Source organism: Microtus oregoni, unplaced genomic scaffold, assembly GCF_018167655.1.
Source record: "Microtus oregoni isolate MIOR12 unplaced genomic scaffold, Mior012 000018F_ref0000195, whole genome shotgun sequence".
NCBI classification, from domain to species: Eukaryota; Metazoa; Chordata; class Mammalia; order Rodentia; family Cricetidae; genus Microtus; species Microtus oregoni.
The window spans coordinates 2,200,001-2,217,795 of record NW_024543077.1 but is presented as its reverse complement, the minus strand read 5'-3'; the positions used below and the strand labels follow the sequence as shown (position 1 = coordinate 2,217,795).

At 53.1% G+C, this 17,795-nt stretch overlaps 1 non-coding gene across 1 annotated transcript in view; it reads left to right on the top strand.

Moving 5' to 3' along the window:
- Window positions 1-17,784: 17,784 nt before the first annotated feature.
- Window positions 17,785-17,795, top strand: part of Trnap-agg — a 72-nt gene continuing 61 nt past the window's right edge. The window contains exon 1 of the tRNA in view: window positions 17,785-17,795. This exon is cut by the window's right edge and continues 61 nt beyond it. This is a non-coding gene — a tRNA (tRNA-Pro).

The window sequence follows — 17,795 nt, the reverse complement described above, 5'->3', positions numbered from 1 at the left end:
CTTGCAGCAGGAGTTGGGGGTCCTGAGTCCTGTGCTTCTGTCGTAGCCCTGATCCTGGAAGGTTAGTGGGGCCAACTTTCTAGGCAGCTCAGAGGGGCGCTCGCTTCTAGGAGGTGCTGGGGCTCTGCTATGTGAGGCACACTGTAAACAGACTCCAAGTCGACTTAGACTGCGGCTTGATTGCAGGGGAGTCTTGTGGGCAACTCCACCCAGCGGTCCAGTCCGTAGGGGCTGGGTCCCAGCGGAGGACCAGGTTTCAGAAACTAAACGGCACTGGAGAGGACTTCCCCTGAGATGTAACCCTGTCTCCCAAGCTGTCTGTTAGACTTTTCCTACTCATTGCAGCTGCAAACGAAGTGTCTTTCACGGGTTTCACCGGGGTAACCCACATGCATACCCAAACACACGCCCAAAGGTGTGTATGGGGTGCCCACAATCCATAATGGCCCTGAAACCTCCTAGTCCAATAGCCCTCTTGCACCCTGGGCTGGGGCAAACCATCACAATGGCTACAAACATACTCTCAGGAGATACCTGTACATATCCCATGCCCACTTGCTCAGTAGTCCATGGGTGTGGAGTAGTCATATACATGCCATTAGATTGGCACTCAACACAGACTGCCCTCAAACCGTTCATGCATAAACATACAAGTTGTTTAAATGTCCCTGTATTTAACTGTCTTGCCCACAAGACAAAAATAATAGACCCCCCCCCCAAAAAAAACATCTATACTCTCTAGTCAGGATTAACATCCCAGACTGGAAAGCTAAGGCTCAAAAAGAAGTTGCTGGAAAGCCTGGAGCTAATGCCAGACTCAGATATCCCCTGCCCAGGGTCAGTATAGCAGGGCCTGTGGTAAGCAGGTGGGAGGGGTAGACTCCCTGGACTCCCCGGGACTGAAGGAGGCCAGGAGTCAATTCTAGGACTCCCATGGCCTCGCTGTGGCCTCCCCCCTAACTGTGCATCTCTACCTGGTGGGTGGAGAACAGGGCACAGCTCAGGTGGGACATTTTGCTCTAGGCAGGATGGAGAAGTGATAAGGCAAAGATGCCAAAGGCTTGAATTGAGAGTCAGAGGATCTGGACCCAGCCTACCACCACCTTCGCTCCCCAGTCTCCAATCCCTAAAATAAGGAGCGTTCTCAAAGAGGCTCCTTTGGTTCTCCTTGGGAGAAGGTTGCTTATCATCTTTAGTGCCTATTAACTTTTTATCTACTCTTTCTATCCCCCTTCTCTGTCTAACTTTCCCCAAGAGTCCTTCTCTGCCAGGCCTGTACTGGACACCTAGGGCTTGGGCTCTAATTCAGTGGGAACAAGACTGTTGCCCTGGCAAGGCAGAGCAGGACAAGGTATCACACCCTTGCTGCTGGGAGCACTCACTCACCCTGCCTCTCTCAGTCACCAGGGAGATACTAGCTATCTAGTAAGTCAAGATAGCATTTCAGAGGGCTTCCTTCCGGTCACACTTTTCCAGCCCCACCCTGCAAGTGTCTTACCCAGGGAGGCACTAACTGTAGTTCTTTCTGCCATGCTGAACCCCCACCACCGCTGGCCCCCTCCACTCACTTCTGCTTCCTTCCCTGAAGGCTTGGTGGGGATGGTGGGGGCCAGATGGCTGCTTCCAGGAACCCCTAGGTAGGGGCCAGGAGAGCTAGTTACAGTGAACTCAGCACTGGTTTGCTCTGAGATAAGCAATTTGCTCTCTCTGAGCCCTAGCCGTGGGTGAGAGTTGAGCTAGGTAACCTCCAGAGTCCTCTGGCCCGAGAACCCAAGTCCTAATTCTGATCTATAGCAAAAGAGGGGAGGGAGGGGAGAGAAGAAAGGGAGGGATGGAGAGAGGAAGGAAAGCTTACACTGCAGCTACTCTCTCTCTCTCTCTCTCCTGATACCCAGGGATTCCTGATCTTAACCCTAGATGAAACTGACAGAAACCCTTGCTATCATTTCCCAGAGGGATGCAGAGGTGTCCTGCTCTGCCTTGCTGACAATCTAGTCTCTGTTGAATTGAGAAAGGCTTGTCTGGGGGCGAAGGAGCATTGATTTGAGCAGAAGGGTCTAGTCTGGCTGCCACCTGCCCTAGGCTTAGCATGCCTGGAGCCTAAACCCTAGGCAAAGGGAGGCTACTAAGTAACCATTGTGTTGCCAAAGCCCCGAGGCCTGGCGCTCACACTTTCCTATGCTTGCCCACTGGGGAACTCTGAGGAAGTGGTTCAGCCACCAAGTTCCTTGCCTTTATCATTTGCACCACAGAAAACACAAACCTCCCCCTAAAGCTTCTGGAGGATAATGGATAGAAAGGGCTTGTGTATGCCTTTACTGCAGTGTGAGCCACTGCACTGCACCTCCCAGGCCTGTCCTCTGTCTCAGGCACAGCCCTGGCTCTCTGCATGTGAGCCCACCAAGCCCCAGGCTTGCAGAGAGGTTGTGCAAGAGACCGGCAAACCTGGTTCTACTCACCGCCTGGGAGGGGCCTGTCCTCCCCCTCCTCCTCCTCCTTCAGGGCCGCAGGGGAGGTGTTGTTATTCTACAGCACCCAGGGAGAGGGTGGAGAGAGGCTGCTTTCCTGGGTGCACATAAGGAAACACCACAGGTCATGTCTGCTGAGGCGTCACTTCTGAAGGGCTGCTTTCAGTTCCCATTGTTGAGTGGCCTTGGTGTTCCTCAGGCCTCTGTAAACTCCAGGAGAGAAACCGAACCTCAGCTAGTGCACCTGCAAGAGACTTGGGCCACTGCAGGAGCAGCCAGTGGCCTGGAGGAAGAGCTGTACCTTCATTCTCTTCACCGAAGCCACCCAACTTGAGCCTGGCCCTTGCTGTGACAGCCTGAAGCCTTTCCTCTCCTGATTCTGTGTCAGTCCCAGAGAAAGGGCTGGTTGACTGCTTGGGTCATGTTTCCTTTAAGTGACAGCCGGTAAGAGGATGCTGGGAAGGACCAGAAGAGAACCAAGGAGCAGGGAGCCACCAAGCATGCATCTGGGTGCAGTTTCTTCTGTCATCCAGCTTCTATTCCCCTCCTTGGAATGTGAGCCAGTGTCACAACCTGGGACCAACTGGAAGATGCAGAGCCAAGGCACAGGCTAGAGCTGAAGGAAGCCTCTCCTCCCTGACATTGTTTTCTCAGCTATCACATCCACGAGAAGGCTGACTTACACACTCTGCCACAGAAGTCTGTCCTTCCACTCTTGATCTGGGCTGGCTCATTACTGTTTGTCTAGTGTGACCAAGGCAAGCTGGAGTTCTGTCAGGCCTCAAGTCCTCGAAGGTTCCCTCTCAGCTCCCAGGGACAGGGGTGGGCACTGGGCTACATGAGATGAACACACTAAGAATGAAAAGATGGGGCTGAAGATAGTGCAGCAGGTAAGAGGATTAAGGATATGAGTTCAAATCCTCAGCATCCGTGTATAAAGCTGGGTGGGTAGCATGCGTCTCTAACTCAGCTGTTGGGAACTAAGACAGGAGGACTGCTGAGGTTTGCTGGCTGCCAGCCTAGGTTCAAATGAGAGACCCTGATGCAAAGGAACAGGGCAGAGTGACACGTAGTGGCCTCTGTGTGCACACACACCACACACACACACACACAAATACACAGTTAGCAAGCCAAAATATGCAGTTATTACATAATGTTACTTCCCAGTCTCAGCATCTCAGAAGTGAGCCACTCTCATAGCCCTAAGGTGGTCAGAAGTCCGAGAGGGACACGGGACATGGGATAAGTGGTGCCTTTGTCTCAGCCCCTGCTGCATCCCTGTGTGTGTGACATCAGAGTCAGACAGGATCAGTTCCTCCACAGTGCCACGTGAAAGAGTCAACATCCCTCAGCCAGCCTTGCTCACCAATCCCAGAGGCAGGATTCCCCACCTTCCACTGTTCAATGCAATCTCTACTATTATGGGATGGCTCTGTCTGCAATAGGACCCTCATCCCCTCCAGAGCAAAGCCCCGTAAGTGCTGAAGACGCTGGCTCTCTTCCTAGGATCCCCTTTACAATGGGACAACATTGGGGTATCACAGGGGTCTCTGACCTTGGCAAAGTAGCACAATTTTGCTAACGGCAAGTATTTAAATGGTCATGTGCCTCAATCGCCACACAACCAGTATGTTCACTAGGGCCTAAGCCTGGGGGGCTCTGCCATGTTCTGAACTTCGGCCATGCCAGCTGTCTCCGTATGGCTCACCCTTGTGCCTGAGTCTTGGGTCTCAGCTGGAAAATGGGAATGAGTTTTACCACCTAGGGGTGTAATAGGGCCTAGGCTAGATGATGGATGTGAAATGCGGGGCCGTAGCGGCTCCCTGATAAAGGCAAGTTCCTCTTCTGCCAGGTACATAAACTATTCCAGATGGGAAACTTGCTGGTTTGTGTGTAGGTGGGAGAGGAGCTGTCAGCGGGCTAGTGGGAGAGGGGTGGCCATCGGGGTATGGGGGAGTTACAGACAAGATGGGGAAGCATGGTGTCAGGGAAGGGCGAATCCATAGCTCAAGCTGCCAGTCTGTCTGAAGAGGAGTGGGAGTCCTTCCGTCCTGCGGGCCAGCCACAGGAGACAGGGAGGTCTCCAGACAGAGGGGCAAGGTCAGGTACAGCTGGCCTCTGGTCTGGAGCAGGCAGGTCCGAGAGTCTTGTACCTGAGGAAGGCATGGGACAGCTGCTACAGATGGCCACACTTGTGGGAAGCAGGCTCTTGGCCTTCTAGCCTAGACCCTTCACTCTGTATCTTTAGGCTTCCTGATGGGAAGAAGTGGGGAAGTCAAAAATGCAGCCAGAGAGAAGGATAGACCAATAAATCAGAATGTGAGCTAACCTTACCTACATGGTGGAGAAAGGGTAGATCAGAGTGTGGGCTAACCTTACCTACATGGTGGGGAAGGGTAGATTAGAGTATGGGCTAACCTTAACTTTTTCTTTTTTTTCCCTTTTTTTTTGTTTTTTGTTTTGTTTTGTTTGTTTATTTTTTGTTTTATTTTGAGACAGGGTTTCTCTGTGTAGCCCTGACTGTCCTTGAACTCACTGTGTAGACCAAGCTGTCCTCGAACTCAGAGCTGCGCCTGCTCTGCCTCCCAAGTGCTGGGAAGAGGCGTGTGCCTCCACCGTCCTAAGAGTTCACAGTTTCTGAACTCTGCCACGGTTACAGGCCCCTGTGAGCCTTCAGACTGCTTTGAGAGGAATGAGTGCTAGGTAGACATGATTAGTCCCATTCTTAAGATGGGGAGACACAGGCCAGGCAGGAGAAGTGACATGCCCTAGACCAGTGGCAGATGCGTGACTTTAGCTGGGCTGGAATCTAGGCTTCCTCCCTCTCACTCCCACCCTCTCTGTCCCTAGAACTGAGGATTGGCCAAGACATTCGCCCAGGACTCGGTGATTTGAGCCAGAGAGAGGCTGACAGCCGTCAGCAGACAGCACTTAACCCAGATTGACAATTTAATTGTGCAAATGTGGATGAGGCACAGTTGTATGCAAGGAAATCCAGACGGTCTGGCCCTCTGGGGATCCTCCACCGGCACCCCAGTTGCTGGGGAAACAGGAGGAGGTGGGGTGATGTCACCAGCTGTAGCTCAAGCATGGGGGTTGGGCCTCTCCTTCAGGGCTGTGGGCCTAGCTTCAGGCTCTTACCCTCAGGTATAATCCCATTCCTTACAGTTGGGGTTCATGGAGCTCCAGGGGGTTGCAGTGACGTGCTTAGGTCACAGGGGCAATCAGAGCCGCAATGAGCCTGGTCCAGGCAGTCCGTAGACACATTGAGAACAGAATAGGCCAATCACCTGTGAGGACCCATGCCCAGCTCACTGCCTTACAAAAAACCAGATGTGTGTAACTGTGGTGAGGGCTGCTTGGTCCCTCTGCAAAACAAAGGCTATCTGGGGTGAGGCGGTGATACTGTCAAATTCACAGGAGCCTTAAATGAGCAAGAGCCCTGGGTTGCCACTCAGCAACTCTCTCTGGCTGAGGGGGCACTGAGCTCAGAAAGGGCAGATTGCCAGACCAGTCACCCAGAAGGTTGGGGAGGCACTGGGCTGTCAGCAATCTACTTCGTTTTTGGAACCCACAGAGCTCAGGACAGGTAGGTAGTTCCACTTGCTGCTATCACCGGGAAGCTCCCATTGTCTGAAGCATTTTCCCAGAATCCCCAGCTTCTCACCTGTGAGGGAATATGAACCCCACCCCCCCCCCAGCATAAGTAGCCATGGCCCTTAGCCATGCCCTCTTCTATACCAGCCTCTCTCTCTCTCTCTCTCTCTCTCTCTCTCTCTCTCTCTCTCCCAAGTCAGGATTTCTCTGTGTAACAGTTCTGGCTGTCCCAGAACTCACTTTGTAGACCAGACTGGCCTCAAACTCACAGAGATCTGCCTGCCTCTGCCTCCTGAGTACTGGGATTAACGTATGCCACCACTGCCCACTGACCTCCACTGTTTTCAACTGTATGGAAATCAATTTTATACTGCAGTTCAGAAAACTGAGGCTCAAGAGCCATTGCTCACTTACACCCAGCCAGAAAGCAAAAAAACAAAAACAAAAACAAAAAAAACAAAAAAACAAAAAACAACCCTGGATCTTAAGCCAAGATCCCTTGCCCTCCAAACACCATAACTACCTTCTTCTCTGGCTGGTAGTGTAATCGGCAGTGCCCTCGATACCCAGGGCAGGAGGTGGCGATTGTGTTGCCTTCCTCTTGTTTCTGTTGACAAAGGTACCCCACCTCCTACCCACCCTCCTCTTCTGAGTGTTGGGCTGAGGAGAAGTGCCAGCCACAGAGCCCAGGACCATGACAGAAGGCCAGGTTTTCTAGAGAATTCTATATTTCTAGCTACGTAACTGGTCTAGGAAGAGTATGTGACCCAGAAGGAACACACTGAGCAATCTACCTGGGGTAGCACAAGTGAAATCTGGGAGGAGCTTTCAGCTCAGCGCTTCCTCCCAGGTGAAGCTGAGAAAGCAGGGGTAGAGAAGAACCAGGTGAGGAAGGGAGCTCATTGGAGGTCCTGAGCATTTCCCCGGGTCTCCTCCCCTGGGTCTCACCCAATGAGGGTCTCTGTCCTCTGTCCGTGGGTGCAGTCCTGCCTGAGGCTCTCTGTGTGGCTGGGCTAGGCTCTCCCTACAGGAGCAAAGGATCCAATCCTCTAGGAACTGATGGTCGGAGGTGGAGATGGATGTGGGCAGTTCTGGGTTCAGGTCACTGCTTGCTCTCTGGACTGTAATCGCCTCTCTTTAACTTGATGGCACCAGTCTTGGTGTGCTAAACATTCCCCAAGACCTATACAACTACCGTTAAAAACTGATGCGTGACTTCCTCATCACTTCCACCCACCATCCTCTGGGACCCCCCACACTTGTTAGTAGCAACTCCCCAACACGAGTCACCATCCCAAACTCTTAAAAGCATTATTTTCTTTGAAACAAAACTTTATGGATTTTTCTCCACTGGACACTTCGAGCTCATGTTGTAATTTCCCCACGTAGCCACACGTGTGGACATTCCATTTCTTCATGTGATGGATGTCACTCCGCCACACGCCACCGCACGGATACCCTGCCTTCTGTTTATCCGTTCAGCAGCTGAGTGGGCACCTGGACTGTTTCCCCTTCTGGGCCATTACAGATAATGTCGCTACGGACGTTCATGTGCAAACATCTGTAGGAGATATATGTCTTCGGTTCTTTGGTGTATGTACCTAGGAACGGAATTGCTAGATGATACGGTAACTCTGCAGGACTTTGGGAAAGCTGCCAAACCGTCTTTTTTCACATTTCTATCAGCAATGCAGGAGAGATCCAATTTCTCAGCAGCCTTGACAAAGCTTGCCGTTTTCCGTTGTTTTTATTATAGCCGTCTTAGTGTAAAGAGGAATCTCGTTGCTTTTTAAACTGTATTCTGAGACAGGGCCATCTGGAGCCCAAGCGAGCCTCAACACAGAGCCAAGAATGACCTTGGACTTCTGATCCTCCTGGCCTCGGCCTCCCAAGTGCTAAGATTACAGGTACGCTGCCCTGAGGATCAAACTCAGGACTGTTGTGTGAATACCAGCCAGGCACTCAACAACTGAGCCGCTTCCCACTTCTGCTCTGTAGTTCTGATTTGCATTTCCCCAATGACAAATGCAAATGAGCCTCAATCTATATGATAATCGGCTGTTTCTATATCTTCTTTGGAGAAATGTGTATTCAAATTGTTTTTGTTTTTCGAGACAGGGTTTCTCGGTGTAACAGTCCTGGTTGTCCAGGAACTTGCTCTGTAGACCAGGCTGGCCTCCTGAGCCTGGGATTAAAGGCATGTGCCACTACCAACCGGCTCAAATATTCTTTTTCCATGTAAAATATTGGGTAATCAGCAAGGTGTGATTGGTACAGTCTTACAGTGCTAACAACACTCAACACGTGGAAACGGGAGGATTCGAAGTTCAAGGCCACCCTCGTCCTTGGAGGTCAGCCTGGACGGCATAAAACTTTTGATCATGGGCTCAGTGGTTAAGAGCACTGTCTGCTCTTCCAGAGGTCCTGAGTTCAATTCCCACCAACCACATGGTGGCTCTAAACCATCTGTAATGAGATCTGGCGCCCTCCTCTGGCATGTGGGTATACATGGAGGCAGAAAGTTGTAAATATGTCTTTTAAAAAAAAACTTTTGATCACTTCCACAGACTCTGAGATGTTTAGGAAGGGCTCAAGACCCTGTCTTCCTGTTTCTGCCCGCCCCCCCCCCCCCTTGGGCTTGCATCAGGACCCAGGTTGGGTTGAACAGTTCGCTGGAACACCAGGAACAGCTGTGGTCAATCACCGGAGCCAGAACTAGAGGAACACTGGGCGTCAGGGCTGCCCCAGGGAGCCGGAGGCACCCCAAATATCAACCTCCGTCTAGGCCGTCTTCTCTAATCAATCACGTTAAAAAAAAATGGAGGGGGAGGCTGGGGTGTAGCTCATTTGGTGGAATGCTTACCTAGTCGACATTAAGCCCTGGGTTCAAGCCCCAGCACTACACACCTGCAATCCCAGCACTTAAGAGGTAAAGGCAAGAAGATCAGAAGTTCAAGGTCGTCTTTGGCTCTGTAGCCAGTTGGAGGAGACCAGAAGGAGAAACGTGAAGCCCTGTCTCCAAAAAGAAAATAAAATCTTGTTAAGTGTATAATTCACTTAAGTTTATTCAAAGTTGTACAGAAATCCTTTCTATCATCTTAATGAGAGGGAAACTGAGCCCAGAGAAGAGCAGGCCTTTCCCTGGGTCTCATGACTGGCTGGTTAGTCAGCAACAAAGTTAGAGCAAAGTCCTCTGACACCCCGTCTGTGATGTTCAGAGGGCACAGGCTCGGTCGACAGGCACACCCTGTGCCATACCCTGGCCATGAGAAGTGTCTAGTGCAGGCTGCTGAGTGGGGTCAACTAAATGGGTGTGATTGTCTGATCCATCAGTCAGGTCCTCAGACTGTCCCCCTGACTGTCCCCCTGACTGTCCCCCTGACTGTCCCTCTGACTGTCCCTCTGGCTGTCCCTCTGACTGTCCCTCTGGCTATTCCTCTGACTGTCCCCCTGACTGTCCCCCTGACTGTCTCCGACTGTCCCTGACTGTCCCCCTGACTGTTCCTCTGACTGTCCCCCTGACTGTCCCTCTGACTGTCTCCGACTGTCCCTGACTGTCCCTCTGGCTGTTCCTCTGACTGTCCCCCTGACTGGCCCTCTAGCTGTCCCCCTGACTGTCCTCCTGACTGTTCCTCTGACTGTCCCCCTGACTGTCCCTGACTGTCCCCCTGACTGTCCCCCTGACTGTTCCTCTGACTGTCCCCCTGACTGTCCCCCTGACTGTCTCCAACTGTCCCTGACTGTCCCCCTGACTGTTCCTCTGACTGTCCCCCTGACTGTTCCTCTGGCTGTTCCTCTGACTGTCCCCCTGACTGTTCCTCTGACTGTCCCCCTGACTGTCCCCCTGACTGTCCCCCTGACTGTCTCCAACTGTCCCTGACTGTCCCCCTGACTGTTCCTCTGGCTGTCCCCCTGACTGTTCCTCTGGTTGTCCCTCTGGCTGTTCCTCTGACTGGCCCCCTGACTGGCCCTCTAGCTGTCCCCCTGACTGTCCCTCTGACTGTCCCCCTGACTGTTCCTCTGACTGTCCCCCTGACTGTCTCCAACTATCCCTGACTGTCCCCCTGACTGTTCCTCTGACTGTCCCCCTGACTGTTCCTCTGGTTGTCCCTCTGGCTGTTCCTCTGACTGTCCCCCTGACTGTTCCTCTGGCTGTCCCTTTGGCTGTTCCTCTGACTGTCCCCCTGACTGTCCCTCTGGCTGTCCCTCTGACTGTCTCTCTGACTGTCCCCCGCCCCTCCTCCAGATGGAGTTTCATTTACAGCCCAGAACACAGTCTACCCGATGTATTGGAGCATAACGTGCCCTACAAAGGGGCCTGTCAGAGGGCTGATTCCCACTGCAATGGTATTGATAGGGAAGGTTACTAGGAGGTGGGTCACCACCTTCATAAACAGACGAATGTTTTTCCTAATAAATTAGACCAGTTCTCACAAGAGGGTGTTCCGTCTCTCCAAGGTGGATGATAAATCAGCCCCCCCCCTCCGCCCCATCTCATGCTTCCTTCTGCACGTGCCCACTTGGTCTTCCATTTCTTCACCATCAATAGATAAAACACAAAGCCCTCATCAGAAGCTGACTAGACGTGGCTACCATCAAATCTTGGGCATTTAAGATCATGAGTACATTAAGCCTCTTTATTACCTCTGGTGTTGTAACAGCAGCCTTAGAGACACCTTCATGATTGGCCTATTCTCTGTCTCCTCCATCGCATTCTAGTTCCAAGAGGTTTCTTGACAATGCTTGGGAGAGAGAAGGTGTTTGGTAAATAGTGTTGAATGGATGAATATTTGGCTGGTATTGTGCTGTCTCGGGGCAGAGTTCTGTTGAACTATTATGCTTGTTTTACAGGTATTAGCTGAGGTTGAGAGAGCCTGCCTGGACCCTAATGGCCACTATTTTCCCTAACCTTGGTGTTGTTAGAGGAAACTGGAATAGAGTCAGGGTGGTTTGAAGAAAGGAGGGGACAAGCTTCTGGATTTTGCCATTGTGATTAGGACTACAGAAACTAGAGGTTTCTTGGGGTCTTGGCTCCAGCCTGTTCATTTTCTGTGTAAATTCCTGCACTGACTTAGCTTACATTCCACATCTCAGTCAAAATGGAAAAAAGAAAAAAAAACATTGCTCATTTTTTAAACGGCTTTGGCTTTGTGAGCGCCACATGAGCCCCAAGGCCCTCTGGGAAACATTACTGACACTTCGTGTGGATGGCTGGGCCAGGGTCCACTCATCTCCGGAGCTTGTGAGCGTGCGGCAGATGGTGACTCTATCGGCAAGCCTGGGACCAGACCCCTGAGCCAGGAAGAAGCCAGGTGCAGGGCAGCAGGAGCTGCCTCAAGATACCTCACACTGTATCCACGGGGCCTGGATGGCTGCCTTCCTGGGGCTCTATGCAGACCTGATACACATCACAGGCACTCTGGTCTGAGCCTCTCCCGCAGGCAAACCTCAGAGCAGGAGGACAGCCCTGCCGCCCGACTGTAAGTCTTACTTGAGATGCCAAGGCTGAGCGACTGGGACTGGCTAGGCAGAAACCACCTGATCGAGCCCAATCCTTTACAATTGAGAAAACAGGCTCAGGGAGGGGCAGGGTCACACAGCCAATCCACAGAGCAGGCAGGGGTCCTGGACACAGTCTTTGGATTAGCAGCCGAGAGTATTTCTTATAATATCTTGCACGGAAACAGTTCCGTTTGGGTGGAAACTCTGCTGTTCCTGAAGACACCAGACCTTCCCAGAATCTGGTCTAAGGTAGTCTTCCAGGATCTGCTGTCAAGGATTGGTCCTCAGGGAACAGCTGTTGGCAAAGAAAGGGGAGCTATTGATTATGGCTGGGGTCGAGAGGGGGTGGTTTAGATCTGGGGGGGATGGAGCAAGAAAAGATAGGGGAAATGGGGGGCATATCAGGAAAACTAACCAAAGGTATGTTTTCATATTTACAACCGTCTGTATTTTCTACTGTCCTCTGGTTAGTTTTCATATTTGAAAGTGATCAAGTGTTTGATTTGTTTGAACAAGTGGTCTGTTTAGAGTGGTCCTGCTTTGACTGTGTCTATCAGTTCTGAGACACACGGCAGCCTGTGCTTGAGGGACCCTCACCGTTTAAAGACAGAAGGCAGCAACTGAGGATCAGGGCATCCAGAGCAAAACCAAGGCTCGGGAAAAGTCACACACTGCCCTTAGCCCCAAAGGCCAGCTGTACTGTCTGGGAGATGTGTCCTCCCCAGTGCCCTCAGCGGGTCTCCGTGAGGAGGTTGTGTCACCAGGGTGTGTGAATCTCAGAGTCCAGGCTCACCAGGCCGTAGCTTCTCAGAGACGTGGGTCCCAAGAGGGAATGGGGCTGGGGTGGGGTTGCCTGAAGTCAGGGTAATGTTGGGACCAGCCTGCCTGACCTGTGAGGTGTTGAGAGAGACCAGTGTCAGGACTGCCAGTAGTGGCCACACTCCAGTCACGAGGACCTGCCACCCAGAGAAAAGGTTAGTTAATGTGTGTACAGCATTTAAAACCCACCCTGGCACGATAATAAAAATGTCTTCACTGAAAGTTGGCTGCGGTCTATGGCAGAGAAGGGTAGGGTGTGGGTCCTGAAGAGAAGCCATTGGCTCCTGGATCATGTACCCTGCTGGAAGCCCTCCTTCTGGAAGGTTCCATTCATGCCTGTCCTGCCTCTGACCAGCTTAATCATCTGTGCCACACTCAGGCACCGAAAACCCCAAGTTGACAATTCTGAGCAATGGGGTCAATTTCTGGCCTTCCCCTCTTGGCTTCCCTATGATATCCAGGGCTGAATGGAATCACGGCTCCCTCCCTCTGACATCCCCCCTACCGAATTACATAATGCTTACCTCCCAGGAGTACTAAGCTAGACCTCAGGGGCTCCCAAAAATTCAGAATGCCAAATCCTGTGTGTACACTTTGCCTACTCCTCTTCCAGTGATGAACACAAGGGGCCACTGAGGCCCAGAGACAGTACCCAACTCCTACTCCCTGGCTGTATAACTAGCTGGTGAGCCACGTTTGGCTGGAGCTGGACCAGGTCTGGGGTTCTCCCCCTAGCCTCCTGTGCTCCGCCTACCCCTGTGTCCCCAGAGGCCCCTCTGGAGATGCTGCCTCACCCCCCACCTTCGTGGCACCCCTCACCTGGTCTTCGTTTGCATCCTTCGCCATCTCTGACTGGGGGTAATTCTTGCCAAGCCAAGCGGGGTCAACCCCCAGGGAGCCGGCGGCTAACGAGCTTCAGATGTTCTCAGCCTGGACACAGCCGGTCCTCAAACACAGCACTGATTGCAGAAGCCTGGCCTGGCCTGGCCAGCGTGCTGTGGTGTGGTGAGGTGTGGTACAGTGTGGTAGGGCCAGTGCTTTCCGACACAGGTAACCAAGTTCCTGCTGGGACGCAGCAGGCGCCTCTGTTTTAACCCCCAAAACCTCTCTGGAGCCTCAGTACCCAGAAGGTGGGAAGAAGAGCAAGGGGGCTGGAGGCCAAATGCACTTGGCTCACTGAGCAGCTTGGTTTTTCCTTTTGAACTTTTTCTGGACTTGGAGTTGGCATTTTCCCCAAGAGACCAGAAGACAGAGAGGAGGAGGGGTGGTTGACTTGCCTGTCTGCTGATCTGTGCACCTATGGGTGTGACAAACGTCACTGTTCCTACTGGATCTACAACTACCATCCTTCTGTTTATAGGAGAAGAAACAGAGGTTTGAAGAGAGTTCCGGCTCCCCGCGACAGCCCACTCTGTGTACTATAGAAAGTGAGACATTTCAAAAGCCCAGGATGGTGCTTTGAGCAGGGTGGAGCTGTCATTCCCGGGGTTCCAGCCGCTGAGGCTGGGGTTGCAGCTGACTCATGCCTCAGTCTTGACAAAGCAGCAGATCTCAGAGACCTGGCAGGGGTCATCGGCTCACTCACAGGTGAGGTAATGCCACCTGCAATGCCACTTTCTCAGCCATGCCCAGACTGTGATCCACCACTGGGGGCTTTGTCCCACCCGACTGGGAAGAGCTCAGACTGCTTTTTAGCTGTGCAAACCTGCTGGTTTCCTCTGCCTCTGTGCACCTCCATCCCCTTAGTTTCTCATGAGGTCATCTGTGTGGTCCACTGAGTTAATATTTGTATAGGGCTAAAAGGATGCCTGGCCCAAGCTCACAACCGGTCCGTGTGTTAGCCACTATTATGCTTAACCTTGTAGAAACTGAGGCAGTGCAGCACCAGAGTCTCAACTTCAGCTTCCAGTTGGACCCCTGGGGCAGGTTGCTGAAGTCTGGAGACCTGGGTTCCACTCCCGGCAAATCTTCTTATTAGTCTGGATGGGACCTGAGAATATGCAATTCCAGGTAATGCCGCTGTCTGGGGACCTGCTGCTCTAGGGGACTTGGCTGTGCGAATGGGGGTAATTTGGAGCATGAGTAGGCCATGGGAGATGACAGTGAGTGTGAAGGGTGTTGATGAGTCCACAGCACCTAATTCTGAATTTCTTCCCAACTCCTTGCAGGACAGAACTTAGGTTGTTTCCCTCTTGTATACCGGGCTGGGTTCTTCCATAAAACAGGGGCCACTAGCAATCCTTCCTCCAGGGCTATGTCTGGACAACTCAAAGCCTTGCACACTGACATCCGCCATGGCAGACCATGCAACACTATGGCAAAGATGGTTGCATGGGTGGAAGGCGCTAGGTTGGAACGCTACCACCGTCACTAACTGCAGTCCACACCTTGGGTTTATTCCTGTTTTATTCCTGATTCCCTGAACCCAAGCTGGGATGGTCACTGCCACACTGTCCCCCACTCCCTGCGGCAAGAGGGCAGGATGCTTACTCCGGCCACAGGCTGCATAAAGGGGCCTGTGTCCTGGTCACTCACCTCCCACCGCGCATCCAGCGGTTTTCTATTTCAGTTGCTGTAAAAATATCACCTTTGATCTCAGCTTGTGGTGAAGGAGAAGATGAAGAAGAAGAGGAGGAAGAGAACCACAGATGGGCTGTTTTCCTTCTCCCCACTCTTACACCCTCCCCTCAGCACCCTGCTTGCTACACTCCTCACCAATTCTCTCCCCGGTTTTTTCTCCCTTTGGCTCCAAAGCCTCTAGCCCTTCGGAATCTGCTAGCCCTACCTCTGAGTCGTATGCCATGATGGGGTTGGGTACTGAAGGAACAGTGTGAATGAGGGGCCTGTGAGGGAAGCTGCCCTCTCTCTTCCTCCCCCTCTCTACCCCTTCACATCTGCTCCTGGGCCAAGAATCTCCATGATTCCCTGCTTGATCCGGTTCATGCACTTCTCCAACCGCCGTCAAGCGCATGGTATCAATCACAGTTCTGCATCTGTGAAGTCTCCAGGCCTCCCCAGAGTGGAGTAGGAAGGCTTGAGGAACCTGAATGTTTACATCACTCAGAGAGCCCATCAGCAGCCCATATTTGCCTGGAGGGGTGCCCTTCAGCAAATGATTTCCTCTCTGTCTTCTGGCTCGAGTGGGGGCACACTCCCAGCACACACTCACCTGACCGAAATCTTGAATCTCTTTTCTCTACACAACCTGGAGAAGGATTCAGAGGCCACCCAGCTCTGCTATCCCTCACCCTGGCCATCTGAGACATTCAGAGCCTGCCCTGCCAGGCTGATGCTTCCCAGCCAGGGCACTTTGGTGTGAAAAGTCACCTTCCCACCCCCTGGTTGCTCCAGCACTGACTGGCACCCTTCTGCCTAAAGGGTCCCAGTCCTACCGTGACCACCTCCTTGAGAAGTCTCCTGGCTGACAGGCATTTTGCACCAGCGGAGACAGCAAACAAAGCCTTGAACTTCTGACTCACCTCAGTTCTGAGCTATTGTGATGTATTCTTTTGGCTCCAGCTTTTCTAGAAGGGCAGAAATACCACTCAGTCAACAAATACCTCATAGGTCGTCCACACCCAGCCCCCCTGCTGACGTGGCCAAGGCTTTTCCTTAGGGAGAAGGCCCTCTAAGGAGAGACACAGGCGTCAAGGAGACTAGAGATCAATCAGGAAGGCTGGGGAGAGCTGGAGGAAGGTTACCTGGAGAGAGGGAACAGAAATGGCAAGGCTAGGAATTTCTGAGATGCTGGGGCAGCCTGGAGGAGAGGGCCAGGTTTGAATGGAGCTACAACCTAAGTGTTCAAGGTGGAGTGTGGGGGTCAGTTGAGCAGGGTGTGTGTGAGGGGGTGCGGGGGTCAAGTCTCAGGTAGCCAGCAGTGGCAAGCAAGTAGCTGGGTGGCTAGTCCCAGGCAGAGGGAGCCCCTGAAGGAAGGCAGTGGTCTGGGGACAGGCGGTTTTGAGCAGAGGATGAAAGGTTCTGGGTGTGTGTCCAGGCCACAGCCTCTTTTAGCAGGAACCACAGCTCACCAGGGCCTTGACTGAGTCCGCTCACAGAACAGCCCACAACTCTGGGCAAGGCAGCCAGAGTGGCCACCACTGGACAAGGGGTTCAGGATGCAGACCAGACTCATCGGTGTCCCCAGAGCCCAACCCAAGGCTGGACCAAGCAGGCGCCAGTGACAACAGGCTGTGGACTAACAAGATGCTTTACAAATGCTTCCAGCCGGCTTGAGGTTTTTCCTTCTAGCTCACATCTTCAGACCCGCGGAAGTGGGAGGCTGTAGCCAATCTCCAAAGACACCTCACACAGCTGTAAGGAATTCGGGGAGTCTCTGAGAAAATAATCTTCTCCCTCCTCTCCCGGGACAGGTTTTGCTGCCTCAGTTTCCCCTTCTTGACATCAAGATGTGTGTGCGCACATGTGGGTGTGTCCGTGCTCACGGAAGGAACCATAGTAACTGAAATTGGCTGGAGTTGCCTCTTCCTCTGGTGCCTGGCCATGGGGGTCACCTCCTGTCACCCCCAACTTTACCAGGGCAGTCCCTACACCGGCTACACTTCCCGGGCCTCTGGAGAGTCGTGCGGTGGAGGCCGCTTTTTCCCGTGAGTCTGAACCATATTGCTTGCAGCTGCACCAGGACTCAGCACATCTGGCCTGGCTCAAGCCAGAGTCAGGAGACGCCAGTCCGCCTCCCACCGCTGGCGTCCAGGATCCGGGCGGCGCGGTACCTATGACAGCTGTGGCGCCCGGGACGCGGAACCCCGTGCAAGACAGGACAGGGCAGACTAGGGCAGGACTGGACCGGACCGGGCAGGGTGGAGCAGGACAAGGCAGGACCGGGCAGGACGGGGCAGAGCGGGACAAGACGGGGTAGGCAAGGAGCGAGCAGGACAACAGCGCCCGGGTGAACGAGGCAAGGCGTGGCAACGCGTGGGAAGGGCGCGGCGGGGTGGGACAGAACGGGGCAGAGGGGGGCAGGGCAGGGTAGGACTGGACCTGGACAGGACGGTGCAGAACCGGGCAGAAACCAGCAAGAACGGACAGTAACGGGTTGAACGGGACAAGGCGTTACTGGGCGCGGCGGGGCGGGAAAGGTGGGGGTGAACGGGGCGCGAAGGGGTGAGGCAGGGCCTCCCCCTCCTCAATCGGCTCAGAGAAAAATGGTTTCTCTGCATTCGCGTCCGCAGACCTCTGCGTGTCCCGAAAGCGTGAGTCCTGAGCTCACAGTGTCTGCGTCGTGGGATTCCACGGCCGGCTGGTGCTGGTTCGCGCGGGGCAGGAAAAAACACTCTCGGGACGTGATTTTCCCACTCCTAGCTACAGGTTTAGCAGACAGGGCTGGTGCAGGCTCGGTCAATATCACTTAGAAACTAAAATCAGAAGCAAGAGATACAGTGGCTCGTTGGT